This window comes from Cryptotermes secundus, unplaced genomic scaffold, assembly GCF_002891405.2.
Source record: "Cryptotermes secundus unplaced genomic scaffold, Csec_1.0 scaffold122, whole genome shotgun sequence".
Taxonomy (NCBI): domain Eukaryota; kingdom Metazoa; phylum Arthropoda; class Insecta; order Blattodea; family Kalotermitidae; genus Cryptotermes; species Cryptotermes secundus.
In genome coordinates this window covers 762,871-786,470 of record NW_019738954.1, presented here as the reverse complement: position 1 = coordinate 786,470, position 23,600 = coordinate 762,871, and the positions used below count along the sequence as shown (strand labels likewise).

Below are 23,600 nucleotides of genomic sequence, written 5' to 3'. Positions count from 1 at the left end.
AATTGCAAGGGGCTGTTTCTACTGCAGTCTATGAACTTCACATTTTCTCAGGTTGATCTCGTTCACGATATGTAACTGAGGTGGTGCAGCTTATAATATTATGGTGTTTTAATTGAATGCGTTGAAAATCAGCCAGTGTGTTCAAAAGACGGACTCACAACTCTCCTTTCCTTAGAGCTACGGGCGAAACGTCCGCACAATCTCTTGCATCAAATTAGTTTTCAAGTACTGTATGTTACAAGCACGGAATACAGGCGCGGCGGTTGAAGCGAAGAGGTGTTGCAGGTTCGAATGAGAATGGCCAAGAGCCGTGGTACACGTCCATTTGTTGGGAACCAGATCGGTAAGCACAAACGTTTCCATATCCGAGTTCCCCCTTCTCAATCACATTCATGCTCTGTAATTGTATACAGCATAATATGCACGCGGTAGTGTAGTTGGTCGCGGTACTATGCTACAAGCCGGGAGGTCGCGGGTTCGATTCCCGATGAGGTCATTGGATTTCTTTCAATTTACCTAATCCTTGCAGCCGCACTATGGCCCTGGGGTCGACTCAGCCACTGACATAAATGAGTACCAGGAATTTTTCAGGAAGTAAAGAGCGGCCGGCGCGTAAGGCTAACCTCACCGCCAATCCGTGAGCCGATTGTCTAGCACATGTGGGAGCATCGACGTCTCACACCCCTATGGGCCTCGACGGCCTGTTACAGGGATAGGTTTACCTTTTTACAGTATAACATGCACAGTGTCCGCGGAGTCTAAGCCATGAACTGTCTTCTCCCGTTCGAACGCTGGGATCGTGGGTTCGAATCCCGCTTCAGGTGTGGGTGTCTTTATGCGTTTATTCTGTGTGTGCGATGGGCTGATCCCTCGCCCAAGGAGTCCTACCGACTGTATAAATCAAGAAACTGAAAAGCGGCCAAGGGCCAATAAAGGGCTGCAGAGCCATAGATGGATGGATGGATGGATGGACGAATGGATAGATGGATAATGTGCACTATTTTTCTGTTGCTAGCTAGATTAGCAGGAGAAACGGAACTACGGAGAAAACCTGCCCCAGCGCCACTTTGTCCACCACAAATCCTACTTGACCCGGGCCGCCGCGGTGGGAAGCCAGCGACCAACCGCTTGAGCTATGGCGCGACCTTAATGTGCACTAAGTCGAGCGTGGAATCAGGCTCAGAGAGTTCGATGCTCTGCCTGTCAAGTCGCCAAAATGCGTAATGGAGGACCCCTTCAAGGCTGCACTTCCTAGAAAAGCCACTGTGTTGGCCATTACCTGAATACAGCGCAAGTGACCATCAGGCATCTCCGGACTGGTTAAAAAGAGTTTAATTAAATTTAATAGGGCCTATTGTCTGTCCTGCACATTGAGTAGATCGTATAAAAATGATAGTCGGAAAACCTGAAGGGAGTCTTTAGAGACCTAGACATAGTAGATGTGAACGTATTGGTTGGATTCAAGAGATTCAGGATAATGCCCGTGACTGGCTTTTATGAACACTGTAATAAATGACCAGCTGAGTAACTGTTAGCTTCTCAAGCAGGACTGTGCTTCGTACAGTCAGATCTCTATAGACATTCTGAATTGTTTGTTAGAGGTAAACATAGGACAGGTCAAGCACGTTTTTATTTTGGGGCAGCAAAGCGAGCAGAAGTAAGTTATAAAACTTCGGTAATATTAATGCATCTGTTTCAGTACAGTGTTTGTTTCCGAAAGCATGTAAGTAGAGGCGTGTTAGTTCTCGTAATAGCTGCATATTGCCCACAGTCTGTCATCTGAAATATTCCTACACCATAGCTCAAGCGGTTAGTCGCTGGCTTCCCACCGCGGCGGCCCGGGTCAAGTGGGATTTGTGGTGCACAAAGTGGCGCTAGGGCAGGTTTTCTCCGAGTACTTCTGTTTCCCTTGCCAATCTTCATTCCACCAATTGCTCCACAATCACCCTCACCTATCATCTGGGGCTGGTACAATAGGGCAGAAGTGGCCGCAGTACAAGGGACTTAGCCCCACCCCACTAGCAATAAAAAAAACTTCGGGTAACAAGTTGTGAAATACTCACTGCCATACTTCCTCATTGAGCCCCAAGATATATTGAGTCAGTGGACATTATAAAACCAGACCTCCCTAGGGCGTTGATAACATAACTGAAGGTCTGTATTACAGGGGTAGTCTTGAAAGTGCAACTTGTGTCCTCATGTAGGCTGCATACATTTGCTCCACAAAGTTCCAGCGGGTGTTTCCTCGTGTGTTCTGCTCCGTCCCACTGCTGCACCGCCTACTGTGTGCATTTAAAGTAGAAACCCCGTTGTGAGCTCCGTAACTCAAAGTGGAACTGTTTGGCTTTCTAATTTCCGGGAGAAAAGTAACTGTGTGCACCTACTGGATAATTAAATACAGATTGTATCTTCGTAGGAGCCGAGATAGCGTAGCCGGTATAGCGATTGGCTACGGGCTGGACAACCGAGGGGTCGGAGTTTGAGTCCCGGTAGGGTCAAGAATTTTATCTTCTCGTCGTCTGGTCCACCCAACTTTCTATCCAATAGGTACCGGGGGCTCTTTCCCCGGTGGCAAAGCGGCCGGGGCGTGAAGCTGACCACTCACCTCAAGCTAGTGCCGAGGACAAGAAAACGTCGATCTATACGATCTATTAAGCGTAGTGCTTAATTAGTTAAGCAGAGGGAAAACTTTTTTATATCTTCATAAACAGGAAGTTAACGAGATGAAATGTATCTCTCTGTCAGGGCGAAAACTTAAATTGCTGCCAATAAATATGTGAAAATTTAAGAGGAAAATCACATAGTTTGAAATTATGGCGGTAATAGTTAAATTCTAAGATCTGATTCTCTCTCTCTGTAAAATGAACATGAAATAAATAAATAATTTCAAGATAGTGTCGATTTGTCCGTCCGCACATTTCATCTTTGAAACTAATAAACGAATTTGTATTAAATTTTATCTATGTGCTAATTGGATCTACAAATTCTCCTTGCGAGAACGAATCCATCCACATATATGAAAGCTTAGGCATTGCTATTCTGTCGTTATGTAGCTTTGCTTTGCTTTGCTACAACCTGCACTTTCGACCTTTGCAGAAATTAATTGTCGATATCGTGCTTATTCGGTGAAATCGTGAGGTAGTTCTTAAGGGTGAGTTCACACGAAACTGTCAACACAGCCGTAACTTTGAAGATATTTTGTTAAACTGATTTGAACACGGGGAGCTGAACTGAAGAGCGCAAATTGAGGAAACGTCAAGAGTTCGCGACGCAACTCGCAGAAGACTAAGAATCTTAACTCCCAGGTACATTGAAGAAGCAAGTCTTCTCACAGTCGCGTTTGCACAGTAGCTTTCTAGCCTCATCTGGGTTAACATTTCTTTGTGATTTCTTTACTTTTTTGAACCTGAAGGAAAGAAAGATGGTGTGATAATTTTGATTTTGTGCAATTAATTGAACGGGAGCCAGGTGCATATGATAAATGCTACCCAGATTGTGCCAGGCGGGAACAAAATATATGTATTTGTGGCTCAATAAAGGATTTCACACGAGGTGAAGGAGTTTTGTATGTACCTACTTATATATATATATTTTTTTTTTTAATTCGCTTAGTGGGGGAGTGCAACTGGATCAACTCGGCACGGCGGCCACTGATTGGCCTATTGTTGCCTCCCCCGGGTGATTATGATGATGGAAAATTTGGTGGAATAAAGATTGGCAGGGGGAACTGAAGTACTCGGAGAAAACCCGCCCCAGCGCCACTTTGTCCACCACAAATGCCACTTGACCAGAGCCGAGATCGAACCCGGGTCGCCGCGGTGGGAAGCCAGCGACTAACCCCTTGAAATATGGCGCGGTCTTTACTTGTATATTACGATAGGATCAATATTATCTGACATAGCAGGGGTGACGTGAGCAAAATTAAAAAAGAACTGTCACGTATAGCCGATCACAGTGGCTGCACGGTCTAAGGGCGGCCGCACACCAACTGCGTCAAGACAAGCATGAATACATGAGACAAAAGACGCAGTCTTGCTTCATTCGTGATTCGTCAGCATGAAGGTGACGTCAGAATAATGACTCAGACCGATGTGCGGCGGTTTTCATAATCTCATTCGTTTCAACTGTGATTCTTTCTTTGCGTCATGTCGCAGACATCGTGTCTTGACGCATGCCGGTTTGCGGCCTCCCTAAGGCATGTAACGTCTTCACCCAGTTGATCACTGGGGTCGTGGGTTCGAATCCCACTCAAGACATGGATTTTTGCATTTTTTATGTGTTCGTGTTGTCCCGTGTAAGGTAGCGGCCTTGCGACTGGCTGATCACTCGTCCAAGGAGTCCTACCGACAGTCTAAGATTAAGAAACTGAAGTGAAACGAAGCGTTTCACGGATGCCCTATGCTCCAAGTGGGAGCGACAGGAACAAAGATGGACGGACGGACTGACTGACTGACTGACTGACTGACTGACTGATTGATGCACTGACTGACTATCACGTATTAAGTCGATTGAACACATCCACTTGAGATGATGTGAACTACTAATCAAACAAAAGCTTCCTCGACGAGCTTATGCTAATCGGGAAATGGGTTTCCTGCTCGAAATGGGTGACATTCCTTCTAAACTGCGGTCGCGTTGCGGTTTCAAGTTTCCTGGGTGTTAGCTCGGGTAACATTGGGAAAGTTGTAGCTGGATATTTCAAAGCTTTGGCGCACCGCTGAAGGATGGTGGTCAGTACAGCTCTGCAATATGTTCGTCCATTTGTTGCATTTGAAATCCTTCAGAATAATTTTCGACTGCATATCAGTACGAAGAAACTTCACAAAATGAACACTATAAAAATTGAAGTAATAAATATTGATAGAAACTATAAAATGTGCTTCAGTGTTGATGTTGTATTCCCAGGGCCAAATCCTTCAGCCACCGTCTGTTATGGTTGGTCAGGTTGTCACCGGAAGAAGTAATGTGTATTGTCTGGTGGTGATCTGGACTTAGCTTTATGATGCTGTATAGCCAGTTGAAGCAAAGCAGAGTTTAGGAAGTTTATTCTGCAGGAAATCTTCGCCGAAAACGTTTCCTCAAGATAGTACCTCGCAGGGTATACTATTGTTCTGTCAAGTTTTGTTTCTTATCATTAATACAGCTCAGAATTATATTTTTGGGGACTTTTTTCATCGCCCGGTATCCTAGAGACTAAAGGTACAGTGACTGAGGTTAGCTCTTTCTAAGGTACCCAATTGAGTGTCTTCCCCCCTCACCTGAGGACTGAAAGAAATTCAGTTTCCGAAACGTCGTGTTTTCAATTCTCTAGAATATCTGACGATGGAAAAAGTCCAAAATCCTATTAAATCTGAACGTTATACACCATCATCAGAAGAATCTATTAATATGGCTGATTTCTGGAACTTTCAAAGTTATTGAAGTTATGTACTTTTTAAGAAATTTGTTGTTAACAAATTCTTGTTGAAAAATGGAAGGACTAATCCTATTTAGACAAACAGTTATCTCTCCACGGGCCGGTGTGTGTAAAAGGGGAATGCAGTTTGATGTCGCATTCACTTCTGAAATATCATTTTAATGTAGTCGCATATTTATAAACTAACCCTCCATGTGGACTAAAATCATGCTTGACAAGCCACTGGACAATCAGCTGGAAGTCCCCCGCCTTCTGTGGAAGGTGAAATTGTGATGCTGTTCACAAGAAGCTCCTATCGGATCCTTTCCCGAGTCAGATGAGTCCACTCCACATTCTCACATCGTTTACCCCAGTATCCATTTTAATATTATATGTAAATCCATTTCCAGAAAACGCCCGCAACACACATGGCCAACAATATAATAGCAGCGTTTTCTTTGTGTCTGTGCAGCTTGCGCATGCGAAATGACGCCACCAATAGTGCTTAGCTATCACATTTCTGCGTGGTCCTTGTGAAGTGGTTATAAAGAAGAGTTCAATTGAGAAAAATTGAGTTGAGTTGCGAGACGCCAGCCTGCCGGGATATGAGATTTGGGGAGAGGAATTGAATTGAGTCGAGTCTTCGGAATTTGTAGCTGCAGAATAATGGCAAGAAATGAATTAGGCTGTGCAAAGAAGACTTCGTTTCTGATTTGAATTTACAGTGAGACTGTTATAAATCTATTGCCAAAATACGACTAGTGAAGACCGGGAACCCTTGTGTGTTTGCGGCGGTTAACTGTAAAGTGTGTAGACCAGCGATAGCGCTGTATTACCTGTAGTCCCGAGTTGTGTGAATAAGATGTCAATAAATCCAATCATCCAATCCAGAACACGTCTTACGAGTCATACGCACAACCCCCCTATACATAACAGTACGAGTATTATGCTCCTACCCACCCCTAAGTCTCCCATTTAGGTTTCTGAACTAAATTGATCTGTCTTGTCCTCATCCCCCCATGAGTCCTACGTGCCCCCTCATCGCCCCCCCCCTTTGATTTGATTAGTTGTATTAATATCTGGTGACAAGCGCAAATTATTGGGGTCCACATTTTTTAATTTTATTCATCCTGTTTTTCTTCCTGTATCTTACGTGCAAATATAATTAATATAAACACAGTGGAATGGGCAGCAGAGGTAGATAGAGGCTCGTTGTACCACGAACTGAACCCTGCTGTAAGCTTCAGTATCAGAAAATGAACAAGGTTGGTAAGGGTGTACTCCGTAATGTAGTACAAACAATTACCTACAACATTCTTTGCAGTTTAACAAGCTAGTTCCAGAACAGGGGTAATAAAATTCAAATTAATGAAAGTCTTCTGTATCGGTTTCAACGAAATCTGTGAAAAGATTTGTGGCATGTATGGAAACGTCCGTTTATGCTCTTACATTAATTGAGGTATGTTATGAATAGATGTGGCTGAAAATCAGAATTTCCTAAAAAAATTATAGTGGAAGTCTCCCATGCCGAATTTAAACAAAATCTCTGAACCACTTTATGGAATACATGGGAAAATCCATCTATGGTTTCATGAAAATTAGGCCTTATTGTGGATCAATATGGCCGAAAATCTTAATTTATCGATAACTTCGAATGAAAATCTTCCATATAGAATTTAAACAAAAACTATTCATCAGAATAGGAGTTACAGGTCACAGACAACGGGCAAACAGGAGGGAAGATCGTAACCTCCACAAGCCATAAGGTAAAGTTGTCCCTCTGCTTTACTAATTAAGCACTACTTCACGGAGATGTATCGGGGAGTGAATGTATAGATCCACGTATTATTTTTTTACCTCGGCACTAGTTTGAGGTGAAGTGGTCGTTCTTTTATTTTGTAATGCTTAATATTGACTGAACTGATGGAATTTCTTGGTGCCTCGATAGTTTCACGGCAACTAACGAGCGTCATTTGAGGTACCAAATTTTCCATCATGTTCATGTTGTCGTTTTCCTTATCACGGTTACTCAAATGCAAAGAAGCCTGTCATTTCCTTTATGAGGTTATTTATGTTCAACAGTGTACGCATATGATCACGTTTTCTTAGATTAACCAATTAAAAACTGAATTTTAATGTAATATAATAAAATTCAGTTCATGCCTCACAGGAAACAAATTACGTATCCGCTACAAAAACAGAGGCTGTTTATTGTGAGAACCATACGGAACACACAAACACTCTGTAGGCAGAATGCAGACATTTTGAATGCTAAAGCAGGTGGCACATATGGTAACCACTGGGCTTTGAAGCAATCTTTTTTTCACGTTGAGGAGCATTACGCATGCGTATGTCTTACATTCAGCACAAGGTAAAATCAAATTACGCCTAGTTGGCGGTATTTGGAAGGCATGATATGACTGATATAAGATTCATATGTTTTTAGCTGAACTGTGCTCTGAACGTGACTTAGAGAAAGGACACGTACGTATATTGAACGTCATTTTCAGTGCGTATCAAACCCACATGCAGAACTGCATGATAGATCATGCACATGACGTCATTATCTTCCGGGACCGCCCAGGTTTTATGAACTCAGCACTAAACGTTGGTAGCAACATTTTCTTACATGAATCGACTGACGCCATGGAGTACAGTGGCACGGAAACCTGTTTACCGCGCCGTTGCCTATCAGTAGCCGTATCTATTCGTTCCACTATTCAATCATGTCACAATATAATGATGACAATATTTGACGAAGAGTACAAATTATGAAAGTCTTCATTATGCCGTTTCCTCTCTTCTCCTTGTGCACTGTAACGGAAAAGACAGTGAAGCGATTCTAGGAGCTAGTGCTCACACAACTCGTCAAGAAATTGCCCGTCATGTACCGATCGGAAAGTTTCATCGCGGTGCTACAAGAACCGGCAACTGGCCCGTCCTGAGCCAGTTGAATACGCAGGCGCGGACAGACGACAGTGGAGGTCATCCAGCTTGGGGTTGTAAAAATGTAGCATGTTACGAAATGTTAGCGTCATATGGACTATTTTTTTCTGTTATATTCTATAAATCTTAATTTTTTTTTTGTAGGCGACGACAGTTCACAGCATGTACTTGGGCCAATAACAAACGATTACACAGTGTTCAGCCATAAATATTAAGCAAGCCCCTGTATTTAGAATCGAAGGGTTTACGTTTCTCATTAGGACTGAACTTACATCTTCTTGGCATAAAACGTGGTCACTAAGTTTCACTTCAGAATACAGCTGTCCCCATTATATCCTTACATACACAATGTCCCAGGATGAAAGGTGAGTATTCTGCGAGGTCACTATCATTCTAAGCAAAAAAAGTATATTGTCACGTTTTAAGGATGTGTGACTCTTGACGGGGTATGGATTTGTGAATTGATTTATTGACCACTTGGAACTACACTCTACAGATCACTAACACACAGACTGGTTAAAGTCTCTACTAGCCGTTTCCTGGCAACGGCTTTTACCGAGGGAGATTCTTTAGCTTCCCCACACTCAGGTCCTCTTTGTCACAGCCGGGGCTGGCAGCCGTTTCACACCAACCTCCTGCTCGTCTGAATTTGATTTGTTTCATTCTGGTCCGTCACACTAACAAGATTATAAAAAGATAAAACAGTTCCGTCCGGTAAGCCAGAGTGCAAGGTAGTATCAGAGGGTTTTTCGATGTCCAAGAACACCGCAGGCGTAGACATTTTATTGTTGAAATTAAGGGTCACGTGGTCTCACTCAACTGCACTGCAGACACTGCTTATAAAATTTCGGGACGAACCACATAGAAAACACCGTTTCCATTATTATAGTCCAGCAATACCTCGACCGTTGCATTCGTATCCGTCGCCGCGGGGACTCGTTTACCGAGCAGTTGCCTAGCGACAGGCTGTTGTTGACATGTTTACCGACCATTAGGCCTACTTAGAAAAGGGTATTTGTTTATCCGCCTATTGCATATCAGCGGCTGTACTCGTCCGTTTCGAGGTCTTCGCCCAGCAACGGGGTTTTGCGCCACAATATGTAGATGTGTCCTATTCGGAGCGGTTTCCGAGGTAGAGCTATTTCACTGTACAGATACAGAATTGTTGATAAGTAAGAGATATCGTGTACTGTTTCTAATGGCGGTATTTGTTGTTCAAGTACGGTTTACCTAGTATACTACAAAAACGAAACGAAACTCCGTGGCCTGTAGTCCGCAAGCGAACTATACAGACCAGGCGACCGCTGCTTGTCGGTGAAGTTAGTGCCAACTTTTGCGGATAGAGAGTGTCACGTGGTCAGCGCAGCTGTTCCCCACGGCCGTTAATCTCGGTTTTCTAGACCGGAGCTGCCATTTCATTGAAATAATTCTTCAGTTATCCTCACGAGGCTGAGTGGACCCCGTTCCAGACCCACTACTTTCTCAGAAAATGTGGTAGCGCCGGGAATCTAACCCGGGGTCTCTGGATCTGTAGGCAGGAACTCTGACCACTAGACCACAGAGACGGTCACCTAGTATAATATATTTTCGAAAATTCCACCGTCAGCATGAATGCATTTTGAAACTCGTGAGAGAACATGGCGTGTTGCTGGTCTGTACAGTGTACTGTACAATGAAACTGCTCTATTTCGAAACGGTTCGCAACAGGACACAATGTACATATACATTTTTTTGCTTAGAATGACCGATACTATGACTTCCCAGAATAATGACCTTTCCTCCTGGGACATTCTGTATATCGTGATTTTGTCAGTTCCTCCAGACGAATTGTTCATTGCTACGAACTAGGCCATTTATGCTTCCTCCCACATTCCTATTTATTTTCCATTACCCTCAATTTGCTTAAACTTTGACATTCTTACAGTTAAATAACCCTCGACCTGCTCATAAACACCTGTCCGCATCACGTATAGGAAGTTGGCAGATGCAATTCGAAGACCGGTTTTCCTGGTTTAGGCTGTAGACCTACTCAGTCTTAAAATGAAATTACTTGGCGTTCGTACAGTTTGTGAACAGTTCTTTCAATTCCGCCTTTTCATTCATATTCGAACATAATCGTCGTAAGCGTTTTTGCGATAGGCCTACTTCCGAGCAGCCCTTCGATCTTCCCCATTGCTCTGTCATCTTATTTTAGCTTCATTGTCGGTTTTAATGCTCAGATCTCTGGCTTATCGGAGTTATAGCTTTGCCCTGGAATGACTGCGGAAACTCACAAAGTCGCCACCTTTTACATATTTTTTGTTTCCTTGGCACTACAGCCCCAGTTAGCCTAGGCCTACCTCCATGAACTTCTCCGTTCACTTAGGTTTTCCTAGATCTTACACATTCGGTAGGACTCCTTGAGCGGGTGATCAGCTCGTCGCAAGGCCTCTACCTGTACACAAACACAGAAAAACGCTCACATACAAACTAAACATCCATGCCCTGAGTGGGATTCGAACCCACGATCCCAGTTTCCAAGCGAGCGAAGACAGTACATACCTTAGACCGCTCGGCTACTGTGACCGGCACCTGTTACTCATTACAGTAGAATAATTGAGGTAACCACGAAATTCATCGTAACCAACGTACACCAGAACCTGCTAGCTAATTCACGAGTGTGCAATGCCCAGTGATTTTGAGATACTCTTTAATCCCTTTTCTATTATTAATTCTTAATTTCTGATACTTATCTAATTTATTGTGACATGACGGCTCAAAGTCGGAATACTGGAACAAAAAAATGCAACCTTTGCTTTGCAACGGCGCGGTGAGCACGTTTCCGCGGCAACGAATCTGCACGCAACAGTAGAGGATATATAGCAGGATCAACGGAGTCAGCGGTTAGAAGTGATTCTTTAGTTGCTTTATTAGCAGCTACCACCTAGCAACGGCTGAATAACAAATAGAAGACTTTATGTGAGCTGCAGTTGTAGTGGTCTATAAGAGCGCGTCAATCAGCGAGACTGTTGTAGCCATTTTGCTACGAATTATTGGCGTTCAAGGTCGCGGTTTCGATTCCCGATGAGGCTGTTGGATTATTCAGTTGACCTAATCCATCCAGCCGCACTATGGTCCTGGGATCGACTCAGCCTCTAACAGAAATGAGTATCAGGAATCTTCCTGGGGGGTAAAGAGCGGTCGGCGCGTAAAGCTGATAACCTCACCGCCATGTGCGAGTCGATTGTATAGAAAATGTGGGAGCCTCGACGTCTCACAACCCTATGGGACTCCACGGCCTGTTACAGGGATAGCTTTGCATTTCTTTTTGCCTACCTGCAATTGGATATGGGAAGGTCGGCAGGGGCCGCCACAGATACGTTTTAATGCGTGTCTTCAGATCTTTAGAACAGTACTGAGAGTTAAGGTATCCTGAGAGGATATCTAAAACTCTAATAATTATTAGAACGTAACAGTTCATTTCTTGTGTATTTATGTACCCCCTTCTGTGACATATGTGCAGTCACTGCGAATAGTTAAGTGGTATTTAACATTGTTTAAGCACAAAAGTTTCTCTTTGGGATCTTCAAAATATTCACAACCACCTAACGTGTCAAGACGTGCTGTACTTCTTGAAATGAAGGCTGTAGTTCCCTGTACACGGATATCCCGAGAGCATGTGTCTTCCGGGATGCTGGCGGTTAGGGTGGCCGGTGTTATGCACTTAGAGCTCTGCATACAAGATTAAAATGGCCGATCAGGAACTAAGATGATAGTCCGAGGTATAGCCCAAAATAATTGATCGCTTGCTCTTGGAATGCGGATGTGATGCATGGCTCACTCGTGGTCCCTGGGAAGTCAAGTATGGACTGTATATGGCTGTGTTTCTCTGGCCCATGTCACATATCTTTCAGCACGCCTTCATGCGTTCCTCTCATGAAGATCTCTGACTAATCTCCACTTATAATGTTACGGAGTGTTTAAATGATGCGATACAGCGCCGAGTAACAGATACGGAAATCACCCGTCCCCGTCCCCGTCTTTTTTTTTTTTGTGTTATCCACGAATTAGTTTAAGTCGACGAAATCATGAACATTTAAAAGCAAAATGGGGATTGCCTCAAGAATGCCTATGAAGAATTCATTAAATGTCACGCCTTTACCGAGAGCATGTGTTTGTTATGCTTCACAGCCCGAGAATAGCTGCATGACGTCTCAACTTCAGAAACGGATATGACGAAATTTGCACCATTTGTTACGATTCACTGCTGTCTTAATATTTTGACATCGGTAAGCCAGTCATTTATCACCGTCCCCGAAGTTTAAGTAAAATGCTCTGCCGGAATTATCAGCCCCTCTTCAGCTCTTCAGACCTAGAATGCGAAAGCTTCTCAACGTTTCTGCTCACCCCTAGATTCTCACTTGTTTTGTAGCCGGGGGAGGGGAGGGAATTGCGGATATACTGCTATACAGCCGAGCCATAGCTCAAGCGATTAGTCGCTGGCTTCCCACCGCGGCGGCCCGGGTTCGATCCCGGGTCTGGTCAAGTGGGATTTGTGGTGGACAAAGTGGCGCTGGGGCAGGTTTTCTGCGAGTACTTCGGTTTCCCCTGCCAATCTTCATTCCACCAATTGCTCCACAATCACCCTCACCTATCATCTGGGGCTGGTACAATAGGCCAGAAGTGGCCGCAGTACAAGGGACTTAGTCCCACCCCACTAGCAATACAAAAATTGGAACTATGAGTAGTACAGAGCAGTTAAGAGTCAGTTTCCGGCAAGATATAGCCATGGGAAGTTCGTAGTTGAAGAATTAGAAGTCGACCTGTGTAGACTTAAGGTGTGATTTGAAGACTTTATGTGCTGTAATGATGTCTGAATAAAAGTAAAGTAAAGTAAAGCTATCCCTGTAACAGGCTGTATAGGCCCATAAGGTTTTGAGACTTCGAGGCTCATACATTTTCTAGACAATCGGCTTACAGATGGCAGTAAGGCTGTCAGCCTTACGCGCAGGCCGCCCTTTACTCCACAGGAACATTCCTGGTACTCATTTCTGTTAGAGGCTGAGTCGACCCCAGGGCCATTGTGCGGCTGGAAGGATTAGGTCAATTGAAAAAAAAAAAATCCACCTCATCGGGATTCATTCCCGCGACCTTCCGGGTTGTAGCATAGTGCCACAACCAACTACGCTACCGCGTACCCCTGATATCTGAATAAGGGGGCTGAATTATTTTAAAATGATCTGAAACGCAATCCATGCTACGCAGATACGATCTTTTAAGGGGCTGGCCTTTAAATATGAGTGGTCTTCTAGAGAATTTTCACTCTATTACTTTCTGCACATTTCAGAGTATATTAAAGTTAGTCTGAACGCAGAAACGTCGCATACAAGCGAGTCTTACATCAAATGTCGCACGATGTTTACATAATTAAAATCTGTCCTTGGAATTCTGGGAGCGTAGGCTTCTCGCACGCCCCATATGCTTCACAGTGTTGACTAATTAAAGCTCCTTTGTGTGGCACCCACCCAGTTGCCGCTTTCTGCCGAAAGAATCTGGAGCCTCACAGCATGTAATAAACTTAACTTTCTGTGTTGCAATTGTTTTGAAATGAAATTCTGTGCGTGTCTCAGCCGAGAAGCTGCATCTGTGGGTATTTGCGCAGCCATGCCTCAGAAGGCTATCTCCGGCACAAGACGTTACTTCTTTGTGCTCCTAGGACAGTACGGGCACAATGTACAAACTGGGCCACAACAAATTTCTTTCTTCTTGTTATTCTCGACACAGCATTCGTGACATGCTGTCATTTTGCTTTAAGAAATAAAACTTAAGAGCCGGTCAGTCGGCCAGATTGCGCGCTCCCATTTGCTGCTGGGTTGATATTGGAACTGTTGCCGGTCCCACAATCCTAGGGGCAAATTTGTGTTAGTGCTTTGTTCAAAGAAAATAGGTCTGTTGTTGTCGTTAAACATGACAGTAAAATGTAGGATTTTAGGTTCTTACCGCAGTGGTTAGGAGGAGTTCTGTCATCTGGGATATAACGCCATGTAGTCCAGTTGAAATTCAACCGATGTTTCGGAGGAACATATCTCCATTTTTATTATTATTATTATTATTATTATTGGAAGAGGTGGGTTTTCCCATGCACCGCGACTAGTTATTAATCTATTGTGGGTCCCCCTTTAATATTCTACTAGTCGCCATGCCCTTCCAGTGCTGGTGCGTGCTATCAGCCCCGTTCTGCCAGCGAGGTCGGCCCTCCCTCTCTGGCAGTGGTCCCCGATACTTCCCCCATCTACCGAAGGAATTGGAAACTACATGAGGATCTTCTACGTGCCGTAAATCTACGACACGGGACACACAGCTTAAAGTCCCTTGTTCCCTGAATTTTTCTGCTCTTAAAAATTCCACGACCTCCGCCGGGTTTGAACCCGCGTACCTTGAGTCATGAGGTAGGAACGTTACCCCTAGACTACGGAGGCCGATCAACATATCTCCATTATCAGGGTTGAAGAATAAATCCGGCAAGGAACCAGCGTGGCAGGTGGCAAGTAGCGACCTGCTTCTCGCCAGTTTATTGTCTGGCTCGGTTCTTCAACCCTGAAGATGAAGGCGACATGTTCCTCCGAAATGTCGGTTGGCTTTCAGCGGATTGCACTACGTAATGTTCCAGAAGATAGAAATCTTCAAGACTGTAGAAGTGTGAAGTGTAGGTCTGTAGTTAGAAGCCGTGTTTGTCGGAAAGAATTGCCCGTATAAACGAAATAAGACTTTGATGGACTGTTCCCATATAATAAACATACTCACATGCAACTGACCACTGCAAAGCGGTGCTTAAATTGGTGAGAAGTCACAAGTATTTAGGCTGAGTAAGGAATTAGTACAAAGGCTTTACCGTTCATTGTTCTCACGCACACAAGAAGAAATTAAATTTTAAAAAAGTGTGTATGTATATATGCCGGTCACTGTAGCCTAGCGGTCAAAGGCATGCGCTGTCTTGGTATGTTTGTTCAAAACGTCTTCCTCTCCGATGAATATTTGGGGAGACACGCACAGAAACACATATTATCATCATCATCATCGTCATCATCATTATTATTATTATTATTACTGGCACTACAACCCTTTGTGGAACTTAGCCTGCTTTGAAAATTTTCTCCAGACGTCCCGCTCTTGTGGCTTTGTTTTCCATTTAACCACAACCAAATTTTTCAAATCCTTCTCCAGACTATCCATTCATCTCATTCTTGGTCTACATGTTTTCCTTTTCCCCTCCAGTTTTACAAGCGTTATTCTATTTATAANGAAGAGGTGGGTTTTCCCATGCACCGCGACTAGTTATTAATCTATTGTGGGTCCCCCTTTAATATTCTACTAGTCGCCATGCCCTTCCAGTGCTGGTGCGTGCTATCAGCCCCGTTCTGCCAGCGAGGTCGGCCCTCCCTCTCTGGCAGTGGTCCCCGATACTTCCCCCATCTACCGAAGGAATTGGAAACTACATGAGGATCTTCTACGTGCCGTAAATCTACGACACGGGACACACAGCTTAAAGTCCCTTGTTCCCTGAATTTTTCTGCTCTTAAAAATTCCACGACCTCCGCCGGGTTTGAACCCGCGTACCTTGAGTCATGAGGTAGGAACGTTACCCCTAGACTACGGAGGCCGATCAACATATCTCCATTATCAGGGTTGAAGAATAAATCCGGCAAGGAACCAGCGTGGCAGGTGGCAAGTAGCGACCTGCTTCTCGCCAGTTTATTGTCTGGCTCGGTTCTTCAACCCTGAAGATGAAGGCGACATGTTCCTCCGAAATGTCGGTTGGCTTTCAGCGGATTGCACTACGTAATGTTCCAGAAGATAGAAATCTTCAAGACTGTAGAAGTGTGAAGTGTAGGTCTGTAGTTAGAAGCCGTGTTTGTCGGAAAGAATTGCCCGTATAAACGAAATAAGACTTTGATGGACTGTTCCCATATAATAAACATACTCACATGCAACTGACCACTGCAAAGCGGTGCTTAAATTGGTGAGAAGTCACAAGTATTTAGGCTGAGTAAGGAATTAGTACAAAGGCTTTACCGTTCATTGTTCTCACGCACACAAGAAGAAATTAAATTTTAAAAAAGTGTGTATGTATATATGCCGGTCACTGTAGCCTAGCGGTCAAAGGCATGCGCTGTCTTGGTATGTTTGTTCAAAACGTCTTCCTCTCCGATGAATATTTGGGGAGACACGCACAGAAACACATATTATCATCATCATCATCGTCATCATCATTATTATTATTATTATTACTGGCACTACAACCCTTTGTGGAACTTAGCCTGCTTTGAAAATTTTCTCCAGACGTCCCGCTCTTGTGGCTTTGTTTTCCATTTAACCACAACCAAATTTTTCAAATCCTTCTCCAGACTATCCATTCATCTCATTCTTGGTCTACATGTTTTCCTTTTCCCCTCCAGTTTTACAAGCGTTATTCTATTTATAATTTCTTCATTTTCTTTCCCCATAACATGCCCTGCACATCTCAGTTAGCTATATTAACATCATTAAATAATTCCTTATTATAACATCTTCGCCCGACCACATCGATTTGTACTCCTCCATGGATTCTCCTTAAAATTTTCTCTCAAAACCTCCGAGAAGTGCTTCATGAGCCTTGCTCAGAGTCCCGCTCTCAGATCCACAGAGCACTGCTGGAAGCATAATATGTTATACACTTGACATTTGGTTTTCCTCATTAGTAATTGAGATTTCATCACATAGAAACGCATGTAGGTCTTCAAATAAAGCCATTTTGAAATATATGTGCCCAGAATGAAAATCTGAGGTCGTTCTACAGTTATTCTTGAAATTCTAGAAGTCATATAACATGAAGAAATGTGTAGCAGTTCTTGAATCCTTTCATGCGTACAGATGGACGGACAGACTGAATGAATTTAATGAGTGCTCCTCAGGATTGCAAACTCTTCTAAACGTAATCAGTTAGACTCGGGTTTCAGATAAAGCACACTTTCGATACTATCTTATTTTAGTTAAGTATTCAGTTGTTTCACAGCGTCTCATTATGACGTTTTTATTTATAGTTCGTTTAATGTTGGCCGGTTACGGTAACCAAGCCGCACACCGGCATGCGTCAAGATATGTAACAGTCAAGACACGATGTCTGCGACATGACGCAAAGAAAGGAGCACAGTTGAAACGAATGAGATTATGAAAACCGCCGCACACTGGTCTGAGTCATGATGCCGACGTCAGCTTCATGCTGACGAATCACGAATGAAGAAAGACTGCGTCTCTTGTCTCATGTCTTGATGCTTGTCTTGACGCAGTTAGTGTGCGGCCGCTCTAAGGCATGAACCGTTATCGCTTGCTCGGCAGCCGGGATCGTGGGTTCGAATCCCACACAAGGCATGGATGTTTGGTATGTGTATGTGTTTAGGTAGAGGCCTTGTGACGAGCTAATCACTCGTCCAAGGAGTCATACCATCTATAAAAAAAAAACTGTTGCTTGAGTCCACAAGCGAACCATACTGAGGGATCGCCGCTTGTTGGCGAACTTAGTGCCAACGTTAGCGGATAGAGGGTGTCGCGTGGTCAGCGCAACGGATCCCCACCGCCGTTAATTTCGGTTTTCTAGACCGGATCCTACCATCTATAAAATGATTAAAATTAAAAAGAAAATCTCGACATCGTAAAGGTACAATATATGTGCATATCTCCTTCGTGTTCAGTTATATTGACATTAAAAGCGTAATACTATAATTGAACTATACTGAACCTGTGAACAACAAAACTGCTTACATAAAAGATCAAGAGAAATTATATAAATTTAAAATTTTTTAAATGGCATTACGCTTGTGTACTTATGTACTAGCATGGCCTTTGCCCAACTTGTATTCTCTCTCTCTCTCCCCCCCCTCCCCCGCAGACTTCTTATTTCAAAAAGTTGCCTTCAGTTACGCAGTGGCACTCCCACCTCGAGATGAAATTGCTGGGAATATATTTTACTTTTATTTTCCGAAGTGTGATTCACTGCTTCCAAAGTAAACGTCTTCTGTTTACAAAGTGAAAGGTGACTTATGTTTCCCCGTTTCACATACCAGAATAAACTGTGGTGTTTACTCACGGTTCCATATCTCTGCCTCAAATCTACGTCATGCAAAGAACCGAAGTTTTCTGATTCGAAATCGATGAAACGCCTGCTTTTGTCGGAAGATGTTCCGATAACATCAAGTGGAAACAGATGTAGGATGTTCTGTAATTGATTAATGTGAAAACAAAGGGCAAAGAATAACTTAATGGAGAAATTGTCTGCTTGAATATTGTTTGTTCATATAGTTTTGTTCTTGAGATGATCTGAAACATTCCGTTCGTGAATGTGAAAGAATTATGCGTGACTGATAACTATGGACAGGATTTTTATGCCCTAATGATCCCTTAAATATGTATGCATTTATGCATGAAGAACTTCCGAAATATGCATTAAAATATGCACATACAAATTTATACCAAATATTACAATTGATTTTACATTATTGTAAGACCAAAAAATCAATATTTAAGTTCATTTTATGTAATCACTGAATGATTCACTTGCAATAAAGAGCTATACTTAAATACAGTTCATGCAACAAAGCCAACATATTTCATTACAAATTTAAAAAGCCAATGGTACTCACATTTAGCTCTCCGAAATTTCAACTTCTCTTCTGTTGCAGCTCACAGTTACTAGATGTTTTAGCTTTTCCATAGTTAGTCGCCTCCTATTGTCTCGTAAGATGTACTTATAGCGGGAAAAACTTCTTTCCACCTCACAGGAACTTAGGGGCGCATGTACAAAAGCCGCTATTTGCTCCACTGTTAGTGATTTTTTACTTGGCAGTTCAGTAAGTTTATCGGCTAAAATTTTTTCAATTTCACAGCTTTGTTCATATCCTGGATTTTTTAAAGAATGCTGTGCACTTTTTCCTTTACTACTTCAACTCTTCCAGGAACAAAATTCAATTTGGAAACAGTGGTTTTGAACACACTTAATGACTGATACAAAGTAGTATTGCTGTTGCTCGCCTCCAGTGAGGAAATGGCGGATGAAGGATGAGAGAAGTGAGCAGATATATGGGAAAGATTAATTTCTAGTTCTGCGTTTTTACTACATCTTGGGCAATTTGAATTGATGCTGCACTTTTGGGATCAAATGTATTCACGACATTCCTAACTGTTTCTAAATGTTCGGTATAATAACTCGCTGCACACAGCCATGTGCCCCAGCGCGTTAAAATTGCTTCTGGCGGAAGTGGAATGCTCGGTGCTACTGCTTTAAAGGCTTCTTTTCTGTATGGCCCTTTGACAGATACCTTCTTCGCAGAAGACACCAACTTGTCAACAAGCGGAAAATTTGCACGAATTGTTTCTGCAACACGGTGCAACCCATGGGCAAGGCAAGTCAAATGTGTCATCTTTGGAAAATATAACTTAAGAGCAGTACCAGCTTTCATCATATAACTTGCGGCATCAGTCACAAAGAGCAATACGCGCTCATACCGAATGCCATTCGGCCATAGTAAATTCATGGAATTGATAAAAAATCCGGAAACTGCGGAGCTATTTGTGGTTTCAAATTGCTCTACTGCAAGAAGATATGGGGTAGATTTTTCATTCTTATTAAGGGTGTCCAACTATACAATTTGCAATAAACCGTCCCTCACAATCTTATCTCTAATGCTTTCAGTTGTAAGATCGTAACAATGCTTCACGTAATTTTTGCGCACAGTAGATTCATCCGGCACTTTGCACTGTGTATACTTCTCTATGAAGTTTCTCAGAGTAGGATTGGTTAGTTTCCACAGCGGAATATCTGCCGTTAGAAAGGCTTCGCATAAATCAAAGGAAAACTGAAAAACTATTATTAGAAAATTCACTAAGCAGTTGTTGAACAGAAGTACTTTTCGTGGGTTTAATTTTAATATTCTCTCTGTGTATATTAGTGTTAAAATGCTGAAGCACTTGAAAGCGTTGTTCACAACCAACTGTTTTCTCACACGCTCGGCAATAAAGAATTTCCTTATCCGTTCTTATCGTCTCTCCTTCGAGCTCCCGCTGATACAGCTGTAATTTAGTTTTCTGACTTACTTTCACTTTAGGCATGACTACAGAAAGCTAAGCAAACTTAACTACAGACTAGTCACCACTAATGTGAATGGCCCCAGCTTCACATGAAGAAGCGTAACGAACCTCTTGGAGACTTCGGAAATAAATAAGTGAAGTCCCTTATATGCCCTGCCCACTTCATAATCCTTGACCTGATCATTTTAAATATACTTGGTGAAAGTACAAGTAATGAAGCTCCTCATTATGTAGTTTTCTCCAACCTCCTGTCACTTCACCACTCTTCGGTCCAAACATTCTCCTCAGCACCCTGTTCTCAAGCACCCTCAGTCTATATTCCTCCCTTAATGTCAAAGACAGACTTTCACGCCCATACAGAACCATAGGCAAAATTATACTTTCATATGTTGTTATATTTTCGTTTGCAGACAGCTCCGTGATATGGAGGCTTGAATTTGGTGGTTTTGAAGTGAAACTCCTCACCTCCATCTAAACGAAATGTAGTTGGAAGAAATTTGTTGGTGTAGTCTACTTTCTGACAAAAGTCGCAAGAACTGCCTCTCCAACTTTTGTATAAAAATAAATGGGAGGACTGATTTATACTCTCCATGTTTTGTATACTGAAGACTCCAGTTCTCATGCCGCCGGGAACTGGCAGTTCTCATAGATTTCTAAGGACATTCTCCAGCAAAAACTTCGGATCCACTCCCCAATACATATTTATAGAATAGTGCTTAATTAAGCAGAAGGACAACTTTGCAATTTTTACCGTTATATGATGGTAACATTATCGTTATTAACCCGTAGTACATAATTGTTTAATTGTGGGATGATACTGCAATAAAACATTGGTTTTCCTCAGTCTCTCCAGTCATACCCGAGATAGTGCCTCAAATTGGACGTCATCGTTTCCTTTATTTTCAATTCATTATGCCCCAATCATCCTACCGTCAGACGCTTTAATCTGAGCTGATGAAAGTTGGTTGAGGCACTGTGCTATAAGTCGAAAGGTCGCGGGTTCTGTTCCCGATGAGGTCATTGGATTTTTCAATTGACCGAATCCTTCCAGCCACACTGTGGCCCTGGGGTCGACTCAGCCTCAAACAGAAATGAGTACTAGGAATCTTCCTGGGGGTAAAGAGCGGCCGGGGCGTAAGGCTGACAACCTCACCGCCCGCCATCTATGAGCCGAGTGTCTCACAACCCTACGGGCCTTCACGGTCTGTTACATGGATAGATTTACGTCTATTTTTTACCGAAAAGTCTTTCAGTAAGCCATAAATAAATAAATAAGCAACACTAGTACGTCATTAATGAATAAACTAAGATATCCGAGAGACAAAGAGAAACCTACTCGATGCGCCTATGAGTTTGAATGACTTACATTTTGAAACAAATAGCAGAATTTCTGCATTACATGTTTGAGTGGATACGTCTTCCGAGGAACGTTTAATCTGCTTACGAACGTGGTTTAAACTTCCTGAGGGACAATAACCACAGAACAGATGTACAGCGTTGTTCCCCACTGTGTTTCTAATGGATATTTTCTAGGTAGTGAAATTAATGAAAAAGTGACACCGGGATGCAAATTAAGCTGACAGCTCCATATGGACGGGAACTATTTTTCAAGCTTTATCCGTGACTAGCGCCATAAATAATTACTTTCTGCTCCACATCTGCGAGATAAATATTCTGCTTTGTTTTGGTCTCGGGATATTAGTTCAACATTGCAAAAATGTTTACGCCTCATAAATTTCCTGAGAAACTTGTGGAGATGGTACGTATTGGGATGCTGAGTACTGGATATATTTTTTATTTTCTTGGTTTATATTGTCACGTGTAGCACTGACTTATAAGACGGGTTTTGGATTTGATTTATTGCACCTTATACATCCACACGGTTCGGGACTACAGGCAATACAGCGCTATCCCTATTCTGCACACTTTGCGGTTCACCGTTGTACCCGCTCTAGGGTTCTCAGTCTTCACTAGTCGTATCCTGGCAACGGATTTATCACAGTCTCACTGTCATTTAAAATCACATATGAAATCATCTTCGCAGCGTGTAATTCCTTTCTTGCCATTTCGTCTCAATTACCTTAGACCGCCATCTCTAGAACTCGAACCAGTTCTTATTTTAGTTGTAGCTTAGGGGCGGACCCCACGGAAAACACAGTTTTCTGTTGTTAGAGTGTGTGTTTACAGCTCCGTTGCCTAACAATAGACATCCTATTGTTGCGTGCACATATGTTGCGGGAGCATGTATATCAACCCGTTGCCTAGCAATGGGTGTACACCTCACACTATTTATCAACTGCAAGGTTATCTAGCATCGACTGGAAAGATAACTTAATTTTGAATGAAGAATTTGAAAGAATGTGGAAGGGAGCGGTTATAACTTTTGAAATTACAACTCATAATTTGCCTCTAAGAGGCCTAGGAAAACCTTCATGCAGCATAGCCGACCTCTGGACCTAGAAGGGAACCCAGAAATTTCCGTGTGCAAAGCGTGTGCTAATCAGTCGACTGTATGATGAACAGAAAGGGTTTAAATATCAAACGGTACTTGCAGTTTAATCAGACATTTCAGCGAAAGGTTTGGTTGGTAGATCGACTGAGTGCTTGGCTGCCCGAGTCTTGGTTTGTTTGACAATTCATTTTAACTGCCGGTGTTATGTAGCGTCTAATGTTAGGACGGTTTATGGACGACACATTGGAAAGTAAGTAGAAGGAAGAATATCATCCTTTTATTTGCCCGGAAGGACTGCCACAAGGAAGCGTAACAACCGGGTATTTGCTTGCAAGGACTGTCAGACGGGAGCAATACATCCAGCTCTAAAACGACTCAAAATGGAGCATACTGCCCCAAGCACGTGTTAGCATGGTTGAGGCACTATGCTACGGGCCGGAAGGTCGCGGGTTCGATTCCCGATAATGTCATTGGATTTTTTAATAGACCTATTCCTTCCGGCCGCACTGTGGCCCTGGAGTCGACTCAGCCTCTTAACAGAAATGAGCACCAGGTATATTCCTTGGGATAAAGGGTGGCCGGCGCACAAGGCTAACAACCTCACCGCTATCTGTGAGCCGATTATCTAGATAATGTGTGAACCTCGAGTCTCACAACTCTGTGGGCCTCACGGCCTGTTACAGGAATAGCTTTGCCTTTTTCTTTTTA

The 23,600-nt window shown here is 42.9% G+C and overlaps 1 protein-coding gene across 8 annotated transcripts in view; it reads left to right on the top strand.

Moving 5' to 3' along the window:
- Nucleotides 1-23,600, top strand: part of LOC111871362 (PDZ and LIM domain protein Zasp) — a 162,408-nt gene that overhangs the window by 71,433 nt on the left and 67,375 nt on the right. The gene's annotated exons all lie outside the window — the stretch shown is intronic.